At 36.2% G+C, this 15,984-nt stretch overlaps 1 long non-coding RNA gene across 1 annotated transcript in view; it reads right to left on the bottom strand.

The window, feature by feature from the left end:
- The window catches only part of LOC139046302 (uncharacterized), a 28,017-nt gene extending 12,494 nt beyond the window's left edge, over positions 1-15,523 (bottom strand). The window contains exon 1 of the long non-coding RNA XR_011506144.1: positions 15,356-15,523. This is a non-coding gene — a long non-coding RNA (uncharacterized lncRNA). The remainder of the gene's footprint in view (positions 1-15,355) is intronic.
- Positions 15,524-15,984: the final 461 nt, after the last annotated feature.

Genomic DNA, 15,984 nt, shown 5'->3' with positions numbered 1-15,984 from the left:
TCAAAATACAACCAGAATCTGATCATGGCTCATTAATCTCACATGAATGAGTGAATAGCATCAATAGTTAAGAGCAAAAGAGATACTCATTCATTAAACGCCTTTAAAAATAACTTTGGCTCTTGAAAACCTCAATTGACTTTGCAGAAGAGAGAATTCTAAGTGATTTAGAAAACCAAAATGGGTTTTATTTATAAATTTGGTAACTAAATCTAAGAAAGAAAATCAAATCAGATGCACATTGTTTACCCTGAATCATTAAAACCTCAGTTTACACTTAGTATGTATGTGATTTTCTTCAGCTACCTTAATTACTAATATAAGAGCACAGAATGGGGACAGAGTTGGAATTAAATAGGGTTGTGATTTTTCAAGGTGACTACAGTGGTGGGAGAGAATAACAGGGCGGGTGCTGTATGTGAGGGAGGGATTATAACAACAGCCCACAGGACGTAACCCAGGAAAGGGAGCAGGGCGATGAGGGAAGCGGGAGGATGGCAGACTCCGTGGATTACAGCACTAAAGATTCCAATTTTGATTTACAGCATGGACAAATCAAAAGGCAAATTTCTTAAAGAATGGATTAGCAATGTGTAAATTAATTAATATTACCTCTGTTTACATTCCTATTCTCAAAATAAAAATCATTTTTAGTAATACAAGTTCATGAAGGAAATTTCTGACTACATAAATTTTGAAAGAGGTAAAGAAAATTAGCCTCACATGTCTTTAACTTAATTGCTGACCTACAAATGATGAAACGTAGTTCATTAACATTGGGCCAAACTTGAAACGACTATCTAGAGCTTTTCTTACACAGATCTTTTCATTTAGACAGTCTCTTCAATGAAGTTGCTCCCCAAGAGCCCCATAGTAGTGAAGTTCCAGTAGAGACTTCTTCTTATCTTTTTTATTGCAATGTAGCATTAGATAAAACCAGATGTGAATCTCCAGTGTTCAGATTATACTCCACATGCAACCCAGCCTAATCCTCCGTGGGCAGGTGGCAGGCAAGCTCAGCTAAAGCTGCCATCTTCACTAAGTTGATCACACCTGATGGTACGTCTTCCGAACATACAGCTCTCATCATCATGACATAAAACTGGCTCCCTTTTTTCTCATCTTCCCTCCAAATACAACAGAATCTAAGGCTCCAATCTTCTTAAAGTCAAGCTGGATGTTGTTCTTTCCCACGCCCTGGGGGACCAGTTACAGTACTTGTTTTATTTCTCACCAAATCTCTAATCTCTCTCTCTCTTTATTGGGTCTTTCCCATATGCCTTCAAATCAACAGGAACTTGAAGAGCCATTTTAAACAAATATGCCCTTGACCTCAGGATTTATTCCAACTATTATTGTTTTTTCCTTTCTTCTTTTTGCCATTTTCAAGTGAGTGATCTCTACTCCATGTTTCACTTTCCACCGTCTCCTGTAAAATGGTTTTCCTACCACAATGTCCTTAAAAATCCCTCCATCTGAGGATACAGGCCCTCTCCCTCCCAGTCAGGAGAGCGGCCTTCCCTCTGTCCTCCTCTCATGTTGAGTTTCTGAGCTGCACGTGGCCATGGCGATCCTTGCCTCCATCCTGGAACAGCATGCTCCTCTTCCTACGGTTGAGATTGCTCCTGTCATTTTCCCTCAACGGCTCCTTTTCCCTTTCTTATTTTATCTGTGGATGTCCTTAGCTCAGTCTGTATTCTGCTTGGAGAACAACATTTCTAAATCAACTCTAGCATGTCTAGATTAAGCCTCCCAGTTTCAACATTACAGGTCTGGGGGCTTCCACCTGACTTATAAACTCATATTTCCATGTGCCCACAGAGCAGCATTTTCACAAATTTGGGATGTCAGAAACCAAATCCACTTTAATCTAGACACACTGTAAACCGTCTCAATTTCAATACCAAAATTTGCTTCTTCCTACAGATTAAAACCTTAGAATCATAAATGAATTCTCTTCCTTTACTCCAGTACTCAATCTCTGATCAAGTTCTTTTAGACTGTTATTTACAATCATAATAACAATTTAAAATTAAGACAACATATGTGGGCCAGCCCCATGGCTGAGTGGTTAAGTTCGCGGCTCTGCTTCAGTGGCCCAGGGTTTCACGGATTGGGATCCTGAGCACGGACATGGCACTGCTCACATAGCCATGCTGAGGTGGCGTCCCACATGCCACAACTAGAAGGACCCACAACTAAAAATATACAACTATGTACCAGGGGGCTTTGGGGAGAAAAAAGGAAAAGTAAAATCTTTAAAGAAAAAAAAAACGTCAGGGCCGGCCCAGTGGCGCAGCGGTTAAGTTCCCATGCTCCGCTTCTCAGCGGCCTGGCGTTCACTGGTTCGGATTCTGGGTGTGGACATGGCACCACTTGGCATGCCATGCTGTGGTAGGCGTCCCACATATAAAGTAGAGGAAGATGGCCATGGTTGTTAGCTCAGGGCCAGGCTTCCTCAGCAGAGAAGAGGAGGATTGGCAGTAGTTAGCTCAGGGCTAATCTTCCTCAAAAAAAAACGACACATATGTAATGCCTTGAACACATTTCGTCACTTCCTTTCTAGTAACCTCACCCTAGTTAGGACCTGTTACAGTTAAATTACTAAAACAGCTTCCTCACCTCCTCTAGTTTTCCTTCCCCACTCGCTTACTTCCAATTCATCCTTTCATCTACTGCCAAATAAATCTTTTGATTCTTGCCATAACGTTCAAATATGCAGTATAATTCATGTGAACTATTGATGAGCCAGAGATGTACGTATGATTTACAGTCTAAGCATCACTATGGTTTATTCTTCTTATAGATCATGAGCCATTGATTGTAAAGACAAAAATGACCAGCTTTAAGGTCTCCCAGTGGCTCCATATTGGTCAGGATAATTTTGGCTTAGCCTGCAGTAGCAACCAATCCCAAAGGATCAGTGCTTTTAAGCAAAAATTAGAATTTTAGAGACCTTGCATCTGCCACTACAAGCCTGAAGCCTTCCCAGCACTTAAAACCTCTTCTGATGAGATCTGCAGTGATATTAACAACGCGATCTTCAGATATTGTCTAATGAAATGTGTCAACGTATGGAAGATCTGCAAACGCACTAAACAAATATTTTCAAAGTGCCAAGGCATGATAGAAAATCACGCATGGCCACAAGATTCCTTCAACGTGCAAGAGAGGCCAATGGATTTAACGAAGCAGAGTACAAAAAGCTCATTAATATCATTTCAGACTCTTCATTCCAACACTTTAAGAAACTACCACTTGTCAAGTTCAAAGGAGAATATCCACACTCTCCAAAAAGGTTATTAAAATATCCCTCCCTTTTCCAACTACATATCAATGCGGGACCAGATTTTCTTCATATACATTAACCAAAACAGCATATCACAACAAAGAGAATGCAGGGGCAGACATGAAAATTCAGCTGTCTTCTATTAACTCTGACAGTAAAGAAATTTGAAAAAATGTAAATTATGTCACATTTCTCACTAACTTTTGGGGGAGGTGATTATTTTTAACATATTGGTTTACTATTATTTTTAAATTAAATACTAAATTTTTAAAAAATTTCTCTGTTCTAATCTCTACACGCATAAATATCAATAGAACAAAAACAAATCAGTGTTCTCAATACTTTTTAATAGTGTTAAAGGGTTCTGACACTAAAAGATCTTAGAATCATTGGTCTAAGCCTCCAATTTCATTTTCTTCCTTTCTTTTGGTCCCTGCAGATAAAGGGTCTCTTTTTGTTGCCTAAACTAAACCTTTCCCTGCGGGCATATTAAATACCATTTATTTATTTATTTGGCTATTTAGTTTTTGTTTGTTTCTTCAGGATCCAGTCACTTTAATACGCCCTAAATTGTTAATTCTAACAGTTTTTCAATCGATTCTTCTGCTTTTTAGGTATACAGTGACATCACTGGAAGATAATAACTGAATCTCCTTTCTAAGCTAGAGCTTTATTCCTATTTATTTGTGTCATTGGCTACTACCTACAGAACAATATTAAGTAACAGCTCAGTGGCAATCATTTTCATCTTATTCCTAACTTTATTAAGAATATCTCCAGTTCTTCTCCACCAAATAAAATGGTGACTGTTGGTTGGTAATGCAAATGTTTCATTATATTAACAAAGGACCCTTCTGGTCCTGATTTGGTAAGAATTTTATCAAGAAGAGATGTTAAATGTAATTAGATTCTTTTGGGGTTTGATAAACAGAATGTCCCAAAGACGTCCACATCCTAACCCCCCAAACCTGTTACTATGTTACCTGACATGATAAAGGGTACTTTGCAGATGGGATTAAATTAAGGACCTTGATATGGAGAAATTACCCTGGATCCAGATGGACTCAATGTGATCACAAGGGTCCATACAAGAGGGAAACAGGAGGGTAAGTCAGCATAGATGTGATGACAGAAGAAGAGTTTGGATGGATGAGAGGAAGGGGACATGAGCCAAGGAATGCAGGTGGCCTCCAGAAGCTGGAAAAGCATAAAAATGAATTCTCCCCTAGAGCCTCCTGGAGGAACAAAGCGCTGTCAACACTTTTTAGGACTTCTGACTTCCCAAACCATTCAGATAATAAATTTGTGTTGTTTCAAGCCATGGAGTTTGTGGTAACTTGTTACAGAAGCAATAGGAAACTAATAGGCATCGCTCATAATGATCATATTACTTTTATTCTGCAACCTATAACGTAATGTTCAAATTAATACATCAAGTCATAATAAATCATTGTTTCAATTGAGGATTAAAAACTTGTTTTGTTATGGGGTTTTATTATTTTAATATACTTCTATATTCTATTTTCTGATATTTATTTAGTATATTTGCATCTATGTATTATAGTAGTGATATTAATCTATAGTTTTCGCTATTTGCTAACTTTGTCATACTTTGTTACCAAAGTTCACTGGCTTCCTGAAATGACTTGAGAAATGTTCTGTCTCTCTTTATGCTCTCAACCAGCTTATATACTACGGGAATTTTTAATGATTGCAACTTTTTGAACACATAAAAATTAAAACTTGAATTTTCTTCTTTATTTTTTTCAACAGTTGTAGATCTGCTTAAATTTTCCACTTCTTTTCAGACTAATTTTGATAACTTAACACCTTGTCAAGAATTTACCTATTTTCCTAAGATTTTTCAATTGATTTGCAGAGTGCTGTGTAAAATTCTCTGAAATAATTTAAACTCTCCTATTTACTGATATATTCCCTTCTAAAATTATAAACCTCTACATTTAGTTTTCCCTTCCTTTTGTTCTTGTTTGCATATGCCAGGAGGTTTTCTGCTAATTATTCTTCTGCCTTTTTATGTTGTTGTTGTTTCCTAAAACTAAATTACTGATTAAATCATATCCTCCTTAGTTTCTTATGTTTGCTTTATTATTTTTCTTCAAACTTTTGGGGTTAAATATTAAATCAATTGAATTTCACTCTTTGTTGTTTAATAAACAAGGCGCTCCAGGCTATAAATTTGCCTTTAAGCCGTGACTCCAAAAACATCACAGAGGTTTTAATTTAGAAAGTTCTCCTTGTCTCTCTAAATACACTTTCCAAAGTTTGTAGTGTTATTCTAATGTTTTATTCTGCTTATCATATACAAGAATCATGAATTTTTTATTTAGATTTGTTCAATTAAGTTTTCTTTTCATTGCAATGCCATTAAAAAATAAAGCTTATACAGTTTCTACTCCTTGCTTTTGGTTAAGATTTTGAGGCTGTGTGTTTGGTATATGATCATTTTTTGTAAATGTTTCTGAGGTATTTTCAAATAAAATATTGTTTCTATAGACTACAGAGCTTTAATATAGGTACATATGTATATATTCTATGGTTTTTTAGTATATGTACACATATCATGATCATAAATGTAAATAAAGTATAGATATTGATATAATTATTGTGTTGATTGCATTTTTCACGTCCTTTCAGTCTTTATTTATTTTTTAACTTTTTGATCTTTCAAAGACCAAGAATAGTATACGGGAAAGCATCCCATTACAATTGTGTTTCCATCAGTCTTTCCATGTATTTCTAAGTTAATTCTGTATATAGTTTGGTATTATCTTTTTAGTTACATAATGTTTCATGACCGTTATTTTATTGTGGATGTTAGCTTTTATCAATATAAATGCATCACGTTACATGTATTTTGTTCTTAAATTCTATTTTGCATTAAAATTTCGTTGCTTCATTTGTTCCTTTTTTGTGCGTGTGATTCTGATGTATCTTTGTCGATAACTTTATGTTTAACATTCTCTTTCATGTTGTTTTAGATGTGGTCCAGAAAGAAATCTTTGGAGAAGTCTGTAGCAAGCCTAAATTTTGTGCATGATAAGTAACATGATTTTCCAATTAGTATTTCTGAGAATTTTGCTCTATTTTTAGAATACAATAATTTCACCAATATACGCATAGTGAAATTAATATTGCTAGTGTTTCATGAGCTATTTCTATATTCTAAAATGTCAGATCTTACTTTTGCTAATGAACCTTCTTTTGCTATATCTTTGCTTACTACTTCTGTTCATCTACTCTGTTCTCTTTTTATATATGTAGATTGGATCATATAGCTCTGTTCCTATTACCAAATGCTTTTATTTTCAATATTAATACCTTTCCTAAAATTGCAATATTTTATCATGTCTATTTTTTCATTTTTTTATTTTGTTAATTTGATTTTCTTTCTGTCAATTGTTTGTGGTCTGCTTCCCTTGAAGTTGGTAATCCAACAGTTGTGTTTTTCACATCTACACAATACTTCTGTGTCTCAATTTGTTTTCTCTTCATAATTACTTGTTAAAATCTAATAATGCATTCTTTTTAAATCTCATTGGAAACATGAATCAGAAATTTCCTAAAATTTCCTCGTGTTTCTGAACACAGATGTACTACAGAGAACATATCCTCTATTCTCTGTTTCTACAGGGCGGCTTCCCGCTTTGATCTCAAGTAACTCCCTGTTCTATTTATTGCCTCAAGTTCTGTTCAATATCGGACTTCTGAAGGAAGGAGCTCCAGTGTCGTGGTCTCATGCTTGATGTGGCCATCCTTCCCACAGCCTGACTTCACTTTTTAGGACCCTGAAAGATGAAATAGAATGTGCTGAGCTGACTTGAGAATATTGGCAATACCAGACCAGGAAAATAGAACGTTCAAAGGAATGGGGATTATATTTGACTAAAATATCATACTGAGTACACGCATCTGTATCTCCTCACACCCAAAGTCCTTGGAATGATAGAATATATACTTTCAAAATGTATTAATCCACAACATCAGTGAAAAATGAGAGTGCCATTAGTAAACTAGAATTTCTCAGGAATTATTGAAAAACAGACCATAACTAATCACATTGCAAGAGAGGAAAGCAATCCCAGGAGTGCTCTGGGCTCAGCAAGAAAGATACCTAGCAAATTGCTAGGTTGATTGCCCATTGCCCAGAATAGTGGGCAGCAAAGTTATTTACCTGGAAGCCGCAGCTAATGCAATGAATACGGGTGCTAGGTCTGGAAAGGCAGTTCTTCGCCCCAGATAGCCAGCAAAGCCAGGAAGAACGGGAATCCCTTATTCCTAGAAAAATGGATTCCTGCATACCCCGTACAACATATGTATGGTTTCTCCCCTAGCACCACCAGAGACAATCCATAGATTGTAAACAGGGATATTTGAGCACAAAGGTGAACAGAAAGATAATAATCACCAAACATTTGAGGAAGCCATAAGCATAGTAGAGAAAGACAACAAAATTGTCAAATAAAGAATTAACAGCTGAGAATTAACAGTTTGGTCAGCAGAACAAACAAACATTTCAAGTATGTGTACTTGATATATTTAGAGAACTTCAAAAGGATATTTCATACACAAAAACAGAAACAACTAATGATCTTAGAAACTTTAAATATGCTAGTCAAAAGTTTTTAAGCAGTAATTTTGAAAGCCAGATGGAATAAAAACAAAGCTAAAGAATGAATTCAGAAACTGAAAGAGCAATCTGAAAGATTCTTCTAAAACATGACACAAAAGGACAAAGTAATGATGACACTGTACAAGAAAATCTAAGGCATAGAAGTAGCAGAGGCATAAATTCCAACATCTATAACACTATTTACAGAAAGAGAAACAAACAGAACGAAGGAAAGGAAATAATCAAGACAATATTAGAAGGAAATTTCTCAGAGCTAAACGAAAAAAAGACATATGCCTCTGGGCCCACCCAGGGCTCAACAGATTGAACGAAAAGAGATACACATGAAGATAAATCATGGAGTTTCAGAACTCCAAAGAAAGGAAAAATTCTGAAGTTTCCATGAAGAAGTAAACAGGTGACCTACCAAGGAACGAGACTCATTATATTGGTTATGAGATTTCTCAGCAGCAACTTATTCTAGAAGACAAAGAAGCAGTGCCTTCAAAGAATGGGAAGGACACTTCTTTAAACCTAATCTTGACCCAGCTAAATTTCTAATCAATTATAAGGGGAAAATAATGGCATATTCAGGAAAACAAAGACTCAAAATGTTTGCCACCCTCATATCCTGTCTAAAAATAACTACTTGAGAATGTTCTGTTTTATACCAATGAAAATCTCAATGAAATGAATTATAAAATGACCAAAGATGCTTCAAAAAGTAGTAGAAAATCTGAACAGAATAATTTCTATAGAAGAAAACTTTAAAATTTATGCTTAAAATTGTACCAAAACCAGATGATTTTATGGAAAAGTCTTAGTAAACACTTCCCAGGACAGATAATCCCCATGAGCATAGAAAAATAGGGAAATGTGGAAGTCTGCCCAACATATTCTTCAAGGCTAGCAAAATCTTAATACCAAAAATTTGACAAGGATAAGACAATAAAATAAAACTGTAGTCCAATTTCACTTATTATATAAATTCAAGAATTATTAATAAATGAATCCCACAGTCCAGCCACAAAATAAAACATTGTTATCAAATAAAATTTATCACAGAAATGAAAGGCTGATGCATCACTGGGAACCTAATTTGCTATCGTAATTCGGTATAAGAGGTAGATTAAAGGAAAAAAAATGATATGATAACCTCAATAGACGCCAAGAATTTTTAATAAAATTCAACTCCTGTTATTGATTTTAAATGGTGATTAAATGCTCCTGCCACTCCGAAATCCTATCATCCCAATGAAAATGAGAAGTCCATTTTTTTTAACGTCACCCAGCATGACCCCCACTTACAGAGAACAGCTACTTTCTAAAGAATTTTGGTATTCCCTCACTGATGTATTAAATTCCTTGTTGAAGAGAATGTTCTCTGGGCATTCTTGAGAAATATAATTAAAGAATGAGCAAGCAGGTTATACATAATCCCACTGCAACATTTTTATCCAAGCAATTATTTTTATTCCTTCCTCCATAAATTACCAAAGAATTTCTGGTAACTCAACTTCATTTACTGCAGGCTACCACAAAGAACAGATTTCAATCGATCATCAGAGAAAGCTGTTAGAACCATTCCCTGCTACACTGCATATTTGTAAGTCACCTGTGCTTTGCTGTGTGGTTATTTGCTACCATTGCATGACTAGAAGAGTCTCTACTGAAAGACCAGAACATCTCGCTCTTAAACATTTGCATCCCCTATAATATTTAGAAAAGCATCTTGTACATACCAGATGTTAATAATTCTTTTTATATTACCTTAATATTAATGAATAATAATAAAGATTTGTTGCACATCTTAAATAACACATACTAAACCTTCAAAACAGTTTTAAGAAACAATAAATAAATATTTTAATTAAAAAGTGTTATACATTTAACTTTATTTTAACCAAATGGGTAAATAGGGAGGGCTTTGTTTTTCTCATTTAATTACATTTTAAGGCCTGAATCAACCTTTTCTCTGCATTTGGGACCTTCCCGTCTTCCAACAGGCTAAGTTCTTTGTCAGTGTATCAGCTGCTGTATAAAAGCCATGATGTATAAAGTGAGATACAGACTGGAACCCTAGACACCTGGAAAAGCTAATACCTAATTCCTTAACATCCACAACTATGAGCTACGTAGCTGCCATTGCAGAAAAGCACATTTTCCATGATCAGAAATCACAACACGGATTTCCCCAGTACCCACTTGACTAAAGTAACACATTTGAGGGTTTGTGGTAGAAATTAATGATCTTAGTAGTACTCCAGTGGCCTGGAATCCTTAATGAACATCCCTAAACTCTTTATGTAATGCTGAGAAGAGACATCAGCACTATGGGGAAAAAAGAAGCCCATAATTACTTAACTTTTTATTTAAATCATGTTATGAACTGATTAGTCTCTCCTTACATAATTTGGAATATAGACTTCCCTATTCCTGAAGGTGTCATGGTGTTAAGGACACCATACTTCCTGACACATATGCTTGGAAGAGTAGGGAAGAATAAGTATTTAAAAAGTATCCCTGGGGGCTGGCCCTGTGGCCTAATGGTTAAGTTCAGCACACTCTGCTCCAGTGGTCCAGGTTTGGTTCCCAGGTGCAGACCTACAGCACTCATCCGCCATGCTGTGATGGCAACCCACATACAAAATAAAGGAAGACTGGCACAGATGTTAGCTCAAGGTGAATCTTCCTCAAGCAAAAAGAGGAATATTGGCAACAGACGTTAGCTCAGGATGAATCTTCCTCAGCAAAAAAAAAAAGAAGAAGAGGAAACAAAGAAAAAGAAAGTATCTCTGTGTCCAGGAGCTCAAGTTCTATGCGAGAAATGAGTCTTTGCATCTTTACTTTAGTGAAGCCAACTTCTATGTCAGTGGCCAACCTCCCAGCTCCGGTCTATCAAACGCTAATGGAAAATCATAATGAGCATTTGAATAGGCAAGAGCTTGACAGACAAGACACTGCTGTATATTTAGTCATTTTGCAAACTGCCTCTATCTTCAGAAAATTAGGCTTGCACACTTTCCTTCCTGCCATCTCATTTTTTTCAACTTAGTTTTGAAGTCACAGGGCAGAATCTGATTCATACCGTTAATGTCTCTTTGTTCTTGGTTCTACTGCTTTCACAAAAATGCCGTAGGCGGTTCACCAGAATGACTAATTTACTGGAGAAGTTATCGGAGTCCATTCAGTTGCAACTATGAAATAATTCAAGTAAGACAATGGCGCCTGCTAGCACTCCATCGTGAAGGTTTGTCCCTGAAACTATTTGACTCACCCTAACATATTCATCCATGAAGTTAAAGATCTCATCCAGAATGCCCTGCTCATAATCAATTTGTCATTCCTGTTATAAATTAAGAGAGTAAAACAAAGGAGATTTTTTTAAAGGTAAAACAAAGTCAAAACATTTTTCACACCACTCAACTGAATTTTGCATCCCAATATTTAAATATTTTAAATAATAGTTATATTATAATATTTAGAAGCAAAATTGCCTTCCCTGAGTTAGTTTCAAAAGGAGTTCTTGTTGTATTGCTCTGGTAGGTGTGAAATATTGAAGAATCCATGTAATACACTGGGTTTACCATTTTAATTTTTTAAAGAAATGTTATTCATTATGAGCATAACAAGAAATACCAATAAGCTTAGACTTAGAATGTAAATATGATAAAATTACAGGAATTGTCTTGTTTGCCATTGCTAAAGCAGTGCTGGGTCACCCAGACGCATGTACTTCCAATGGGTTCTGTTAGACAAACTATATTTTATAATAATTCATCTGACACCAATGGGATTTTCTTCCAGTACTGAACTCTCAAACATTTCACAACTGATTTTATCCATATTGAAAGAGATGAAGTTTAGTCTTAAGCCATTCAATATTAAGAATTATTGTTTCTCTACAGCATTAAAGGTAAAGGATTGGAATTAGATTATTATAAATAGTAGTTGTCAAAACATTCAAACTTTTAGCATCTACCTTTCCAGAAAACTGCTACTCAAAACCAAATTAATAAATAGATATTAAAAGAAGACTAGAATGTAAACAGATAGATATAATAGAAGAATATAAAGACTAGAAATGTGGCAGAATGCAACATTTCCTGTCTCAAAACTTTTAATATTGTTTATGTTGCCCCTCCCCTTAGTAAATAGAACCTATGCATATAAGACTGGGAGGGATTAAACAGAAACATTAGAAAGGGCTGAGAAATATCAGCTCAAACATCAGAAGAATATAATTCCATAAAAAGCTCTCTTGTCCTGCCTCCAGTCCCCAAGCCCACCCTCAGCTCTTACTCTTCCCCCACCTCCCTTATCTTTGTAAAAATATTGAACTATTTAAAGTTCCATAAACATGACAGGCCTTCTCATATATCCTTGCCTTTAGGAATAATATTTCCTCTTCCCTGCTTCCAATAAATTCCTGTTTGACTACAGTTTAACCCAAATATAACTTCCTCCGGGAATCTTTCTCCTACGGCCCCAGAAAACCTAGATTTTCTTTCCTTTATGTTCCCACCATGTGTTATACAAGGTATATTATTAGAAATGCTCTCATTTTACTCATTTTACCATAATTGTGTGCACATTTTCCTCCCCACTAAGCACTTTTTTGAGAGCAAGAATTCTATCTGATTCATTTTTATATTCCTAACATTTATTACAGTGCCTGGCATACTGTGGATGATCAATAGATTTTTTTAAAGAATAAAATGAAGGAATTAAAATAACAATGCTATAAATTCTGCCTGAATTTTCATGAAAGATGTTTTGAAGTGGGAAATAAGAAAGTATATATAAATAGGGCTTTTATGAGTATTTCTAGGTGGGGACTCCAACACGGCAACTCTAGAAACAATAGGAGTTGTCAGGAAACCAAATTCAACACAGGGAGATAATATCTTCATAATATCTTCATGGAAGAGGACTCAATACTGATCCATAGGAGTTCTATTTGTTACAAATTTTAGAGGTAGGTAAAGGAGGAGAAAAAGTCATCCACAAAAGAGGTAAGAATGAAGCCAGGAGAGTGTGTGGGAAGCTGAGTAAAAGGTCCCTCATGAGGGAAGAAATAGTCACCTCGGTGAAATGCTGCTAAGAAGCAGAGTAAAATTAACACATAAAAGTGTCCCTTGGACTGGAAAATAGGAGGCTTTTGGTGACATTGACAAGAACAACTTGTTTTCAGTGCTGAGATGAAAACTGTATTACAGTACATTAGAAATTAAATGGGAGGTGAGAAAGTGCAGGTAGCACACACATTTAAGTAGTTTGAGAAGTTTGGTTGAGAAAGGGGAGAGAGAAATGAGAAGGGGCTAGTTGAAAGGAAGGTGGAGCCAAGAAAAAACTGTTTTTATCGTGGAAGATATGAATGATCTATCAGAGAGGGAAAGATTGATATGGCAGGCTTGGCCGTTGTTAAAGGAGCTTCATTCTATCCATTAAGAAGAGGATGGGTGTGGAAGCAAGGATGTTCCTGGATATGGTAACAAGAAGACGAGAGCTAATTTCATCCCAAAACTTACAGGGTAACAATTAACGCCATGTTCATTATTCAGCTCATGCTGAATGGATACTGTTTACATCTGTGTCAGTCAGGACAGGCTATGTTTTGCAGAGGTAACAGACAATAGCAAAATTTCAACAGCTAGCAATAACAAATGTGTGTTTCTCGTTCACATTATTGTGTATATTACAGGTCAGCTGTAACTTGGTTCCACTTTGCTCTTTATCTGGAACTTTGCTGCCTGTCATTCAGAGGGAAGAGAGAATAGGCAAACTATGTCCCCGCTCTTAAAGCTTCTGCCTGGAATTGACACACCTCACTTCTGTTCATATTTTGTTGGCCAAACCACATCAAAAGGCCATAACTGCATTAAACAGGGCAGAGATGTATAACCTTCCTGTAGGAAAACACTGCAGAGAAAGCCACGGAACAGGGGTGAAGAGTGACATAATCTATGACAAGTCGTATAAACAGTTCCTTCATGTCTTTCAATTAAAAAGTCTGAGGCAGGGACCAGCCCTGTGTGTTCAGATCCCCAGTGTGGACCTGCTCTGCTCATCAGCCGTGCCGTTGAGGCATCCCACATACAAAAAATAGAGGAAGATTGACACAGATGCTAGCTCAGGGTTAATCTCCTTCAAGCAAAAAAAAAGGAAAAATAAAAAAAGAGGAAGATTGGCAATGGATGTTAGCTCAGGGCGAATCTTCCTCACCAAAAAAAAAAAAAAAGAAAACCCCAAAAAACAAAACAAACAAAAAAAGTCTGGGGCAAAACTAGTATCCCCAGTCAAGGATTTTTTTATCCTGTGACTACCTATTCTCCACAACCACGCTCACTAGATTAAAATCACTAGTGTATTTAGAACCTTCACTGGGCTATTGCCACCACCTAAACTGTCATTCCGGCTGTAACTCTAGTCTTCCCTGCGGTAGGTCATCACAGGTAATTTCTACCATTCACTCATTCAGTAAGTATTCACTATTTGCTAGTCACCTCAAGGTTATTGAGACCCACCCCTGCCATAAATGCAATTGTAATGTCTTCCATATGATAAATGGATAAAATTTTCTGTTTAGGATAACTTTCACATGGCTGAATATCTCCTAGGCTTGAGAAAACTGTAGGAGAGATTACATGTGAAATCTGGAAGTTGGCTTCTAAATTAAATTATGCATATACTATATTCTGTGACAACTAAATGGATTTTCTCTTTCTTGGAAAAGGCAGAAATGCTTATGAGAAATTCTATCCTTTGTGCCTGAATTGTGCCATTTTTATTCAAAACAGCATAACCAGTAGAAAAAAATTATCACTTTATTAATTAATTAGATGATTGCATAGGATGGATACATTGGGGAAACATTAAGAGATTAAGCCTTGTTCTGCTAAGGTTCAAAATGCAGACAGATAATTTTAAGTTGTAGAATTCAATGACAGATAAGAGAAAGAAAGCAAGGTTGAACTAGCTCATCTAGAAATGAAGAAATATAAGGCTTCCATAAGCCTTCCATAAATTAAAACCCCTCATTGGTAACTGAGCAGCATAGCAATAAGATAGCAGAAAATTTTCCAGCAAATATGGTTTACCCTTTAAACAAAGTTCTTCACGGTATTTTCCTATATTTAAAATGATTCCTGTCCAGGGCGTATTGCTACTTTGTATTCCTCTTGATATTTTCATTTAAAAGAGAGCCGCTGTGCAAAATAATGTCCTTGTCTGTCCCTTCCTCATACAAACCTCCAATCAAATTTAATAAAGCTAGTTTGATACAATGCCAGCCTACACTTGGTTTACCCTTGGTCGACTTTAATAGGGTCAAAAATATTTTCGCATTGGCAGTGTACGCATTAATCATTTTTCCAGAGGATTTAGAAAATTGGAAGAGACAAGGCCAAGCAAAATTTTAAATTAATTGGGCCTACCCCAGCCTTCCAGGGTCACCTTGTGGCAGTTGTCCCACATTTTCCAGGTCACGGAGTTCCTGTGTTTCCTACAGCTGCCACGAGGAGAGATCCATGCTGTGGGCACACAAAGGTGAAAGAATTTCTCTCAGAAAGTGCGAATTTTCCTACGGCAACCACAACAATTGCAGTTTCCAGATTGTAGCCAGATACCAACCACTTAAACAATGCATGCTCGCCTGACGCCTCCCCTTGCGCATTTTCTAATAGAGTAGTCAGGAAAATTTGCAAACACTCTGTCATTTACCATAAATCCGCTGCCTACTTACAACCACAGAGTAATTAATTTTACTACTGCTCAGAATTATTAATTTCAGCCAGAAAAATCTGTTTTCGCCATTGCTGCATCCCTTATTTTTTTCCTCCATCAATACTCATCAAAAAGGTCGAACCAGTTTTCTTATAGGGGAAAGTTTATTCGGAGAAATGTTATTAAGAATCTAGACGATAGCAGTCAGGGAATCTATATTTCTAGTTGTAATCTACAATCACGTGCTCCCGGGTGTCTGGCTGACTCACCAGATGAAGCTGGCAACATAAAATAAAGGCTTTCGTGACAGTAGTGATACAGTGGTCCCTAAAGCCTCACT

The sequence above is a fragment of the Equus asinus genome, chromosome 9, assembly GCF_041296235.1.
Source record: "Equus asinus isolate D_3611 breed Donkey chromosome 9, EquAss-T2T_v2, whole genome shotgun sequence".
In the NCBI taxonomy this organism is placed as follows: domain Eukaryota; kingdom Metazoa; phylum Chordata; class Mammalia; order Perissodactyla; family Equidae; genus Equus; species Equus asinus.
The sequence above is the reverse complement of the archived record's forward strand: the minus strand, read 5'-3'. Positions and strand labels throughout refer to the sequence as shown.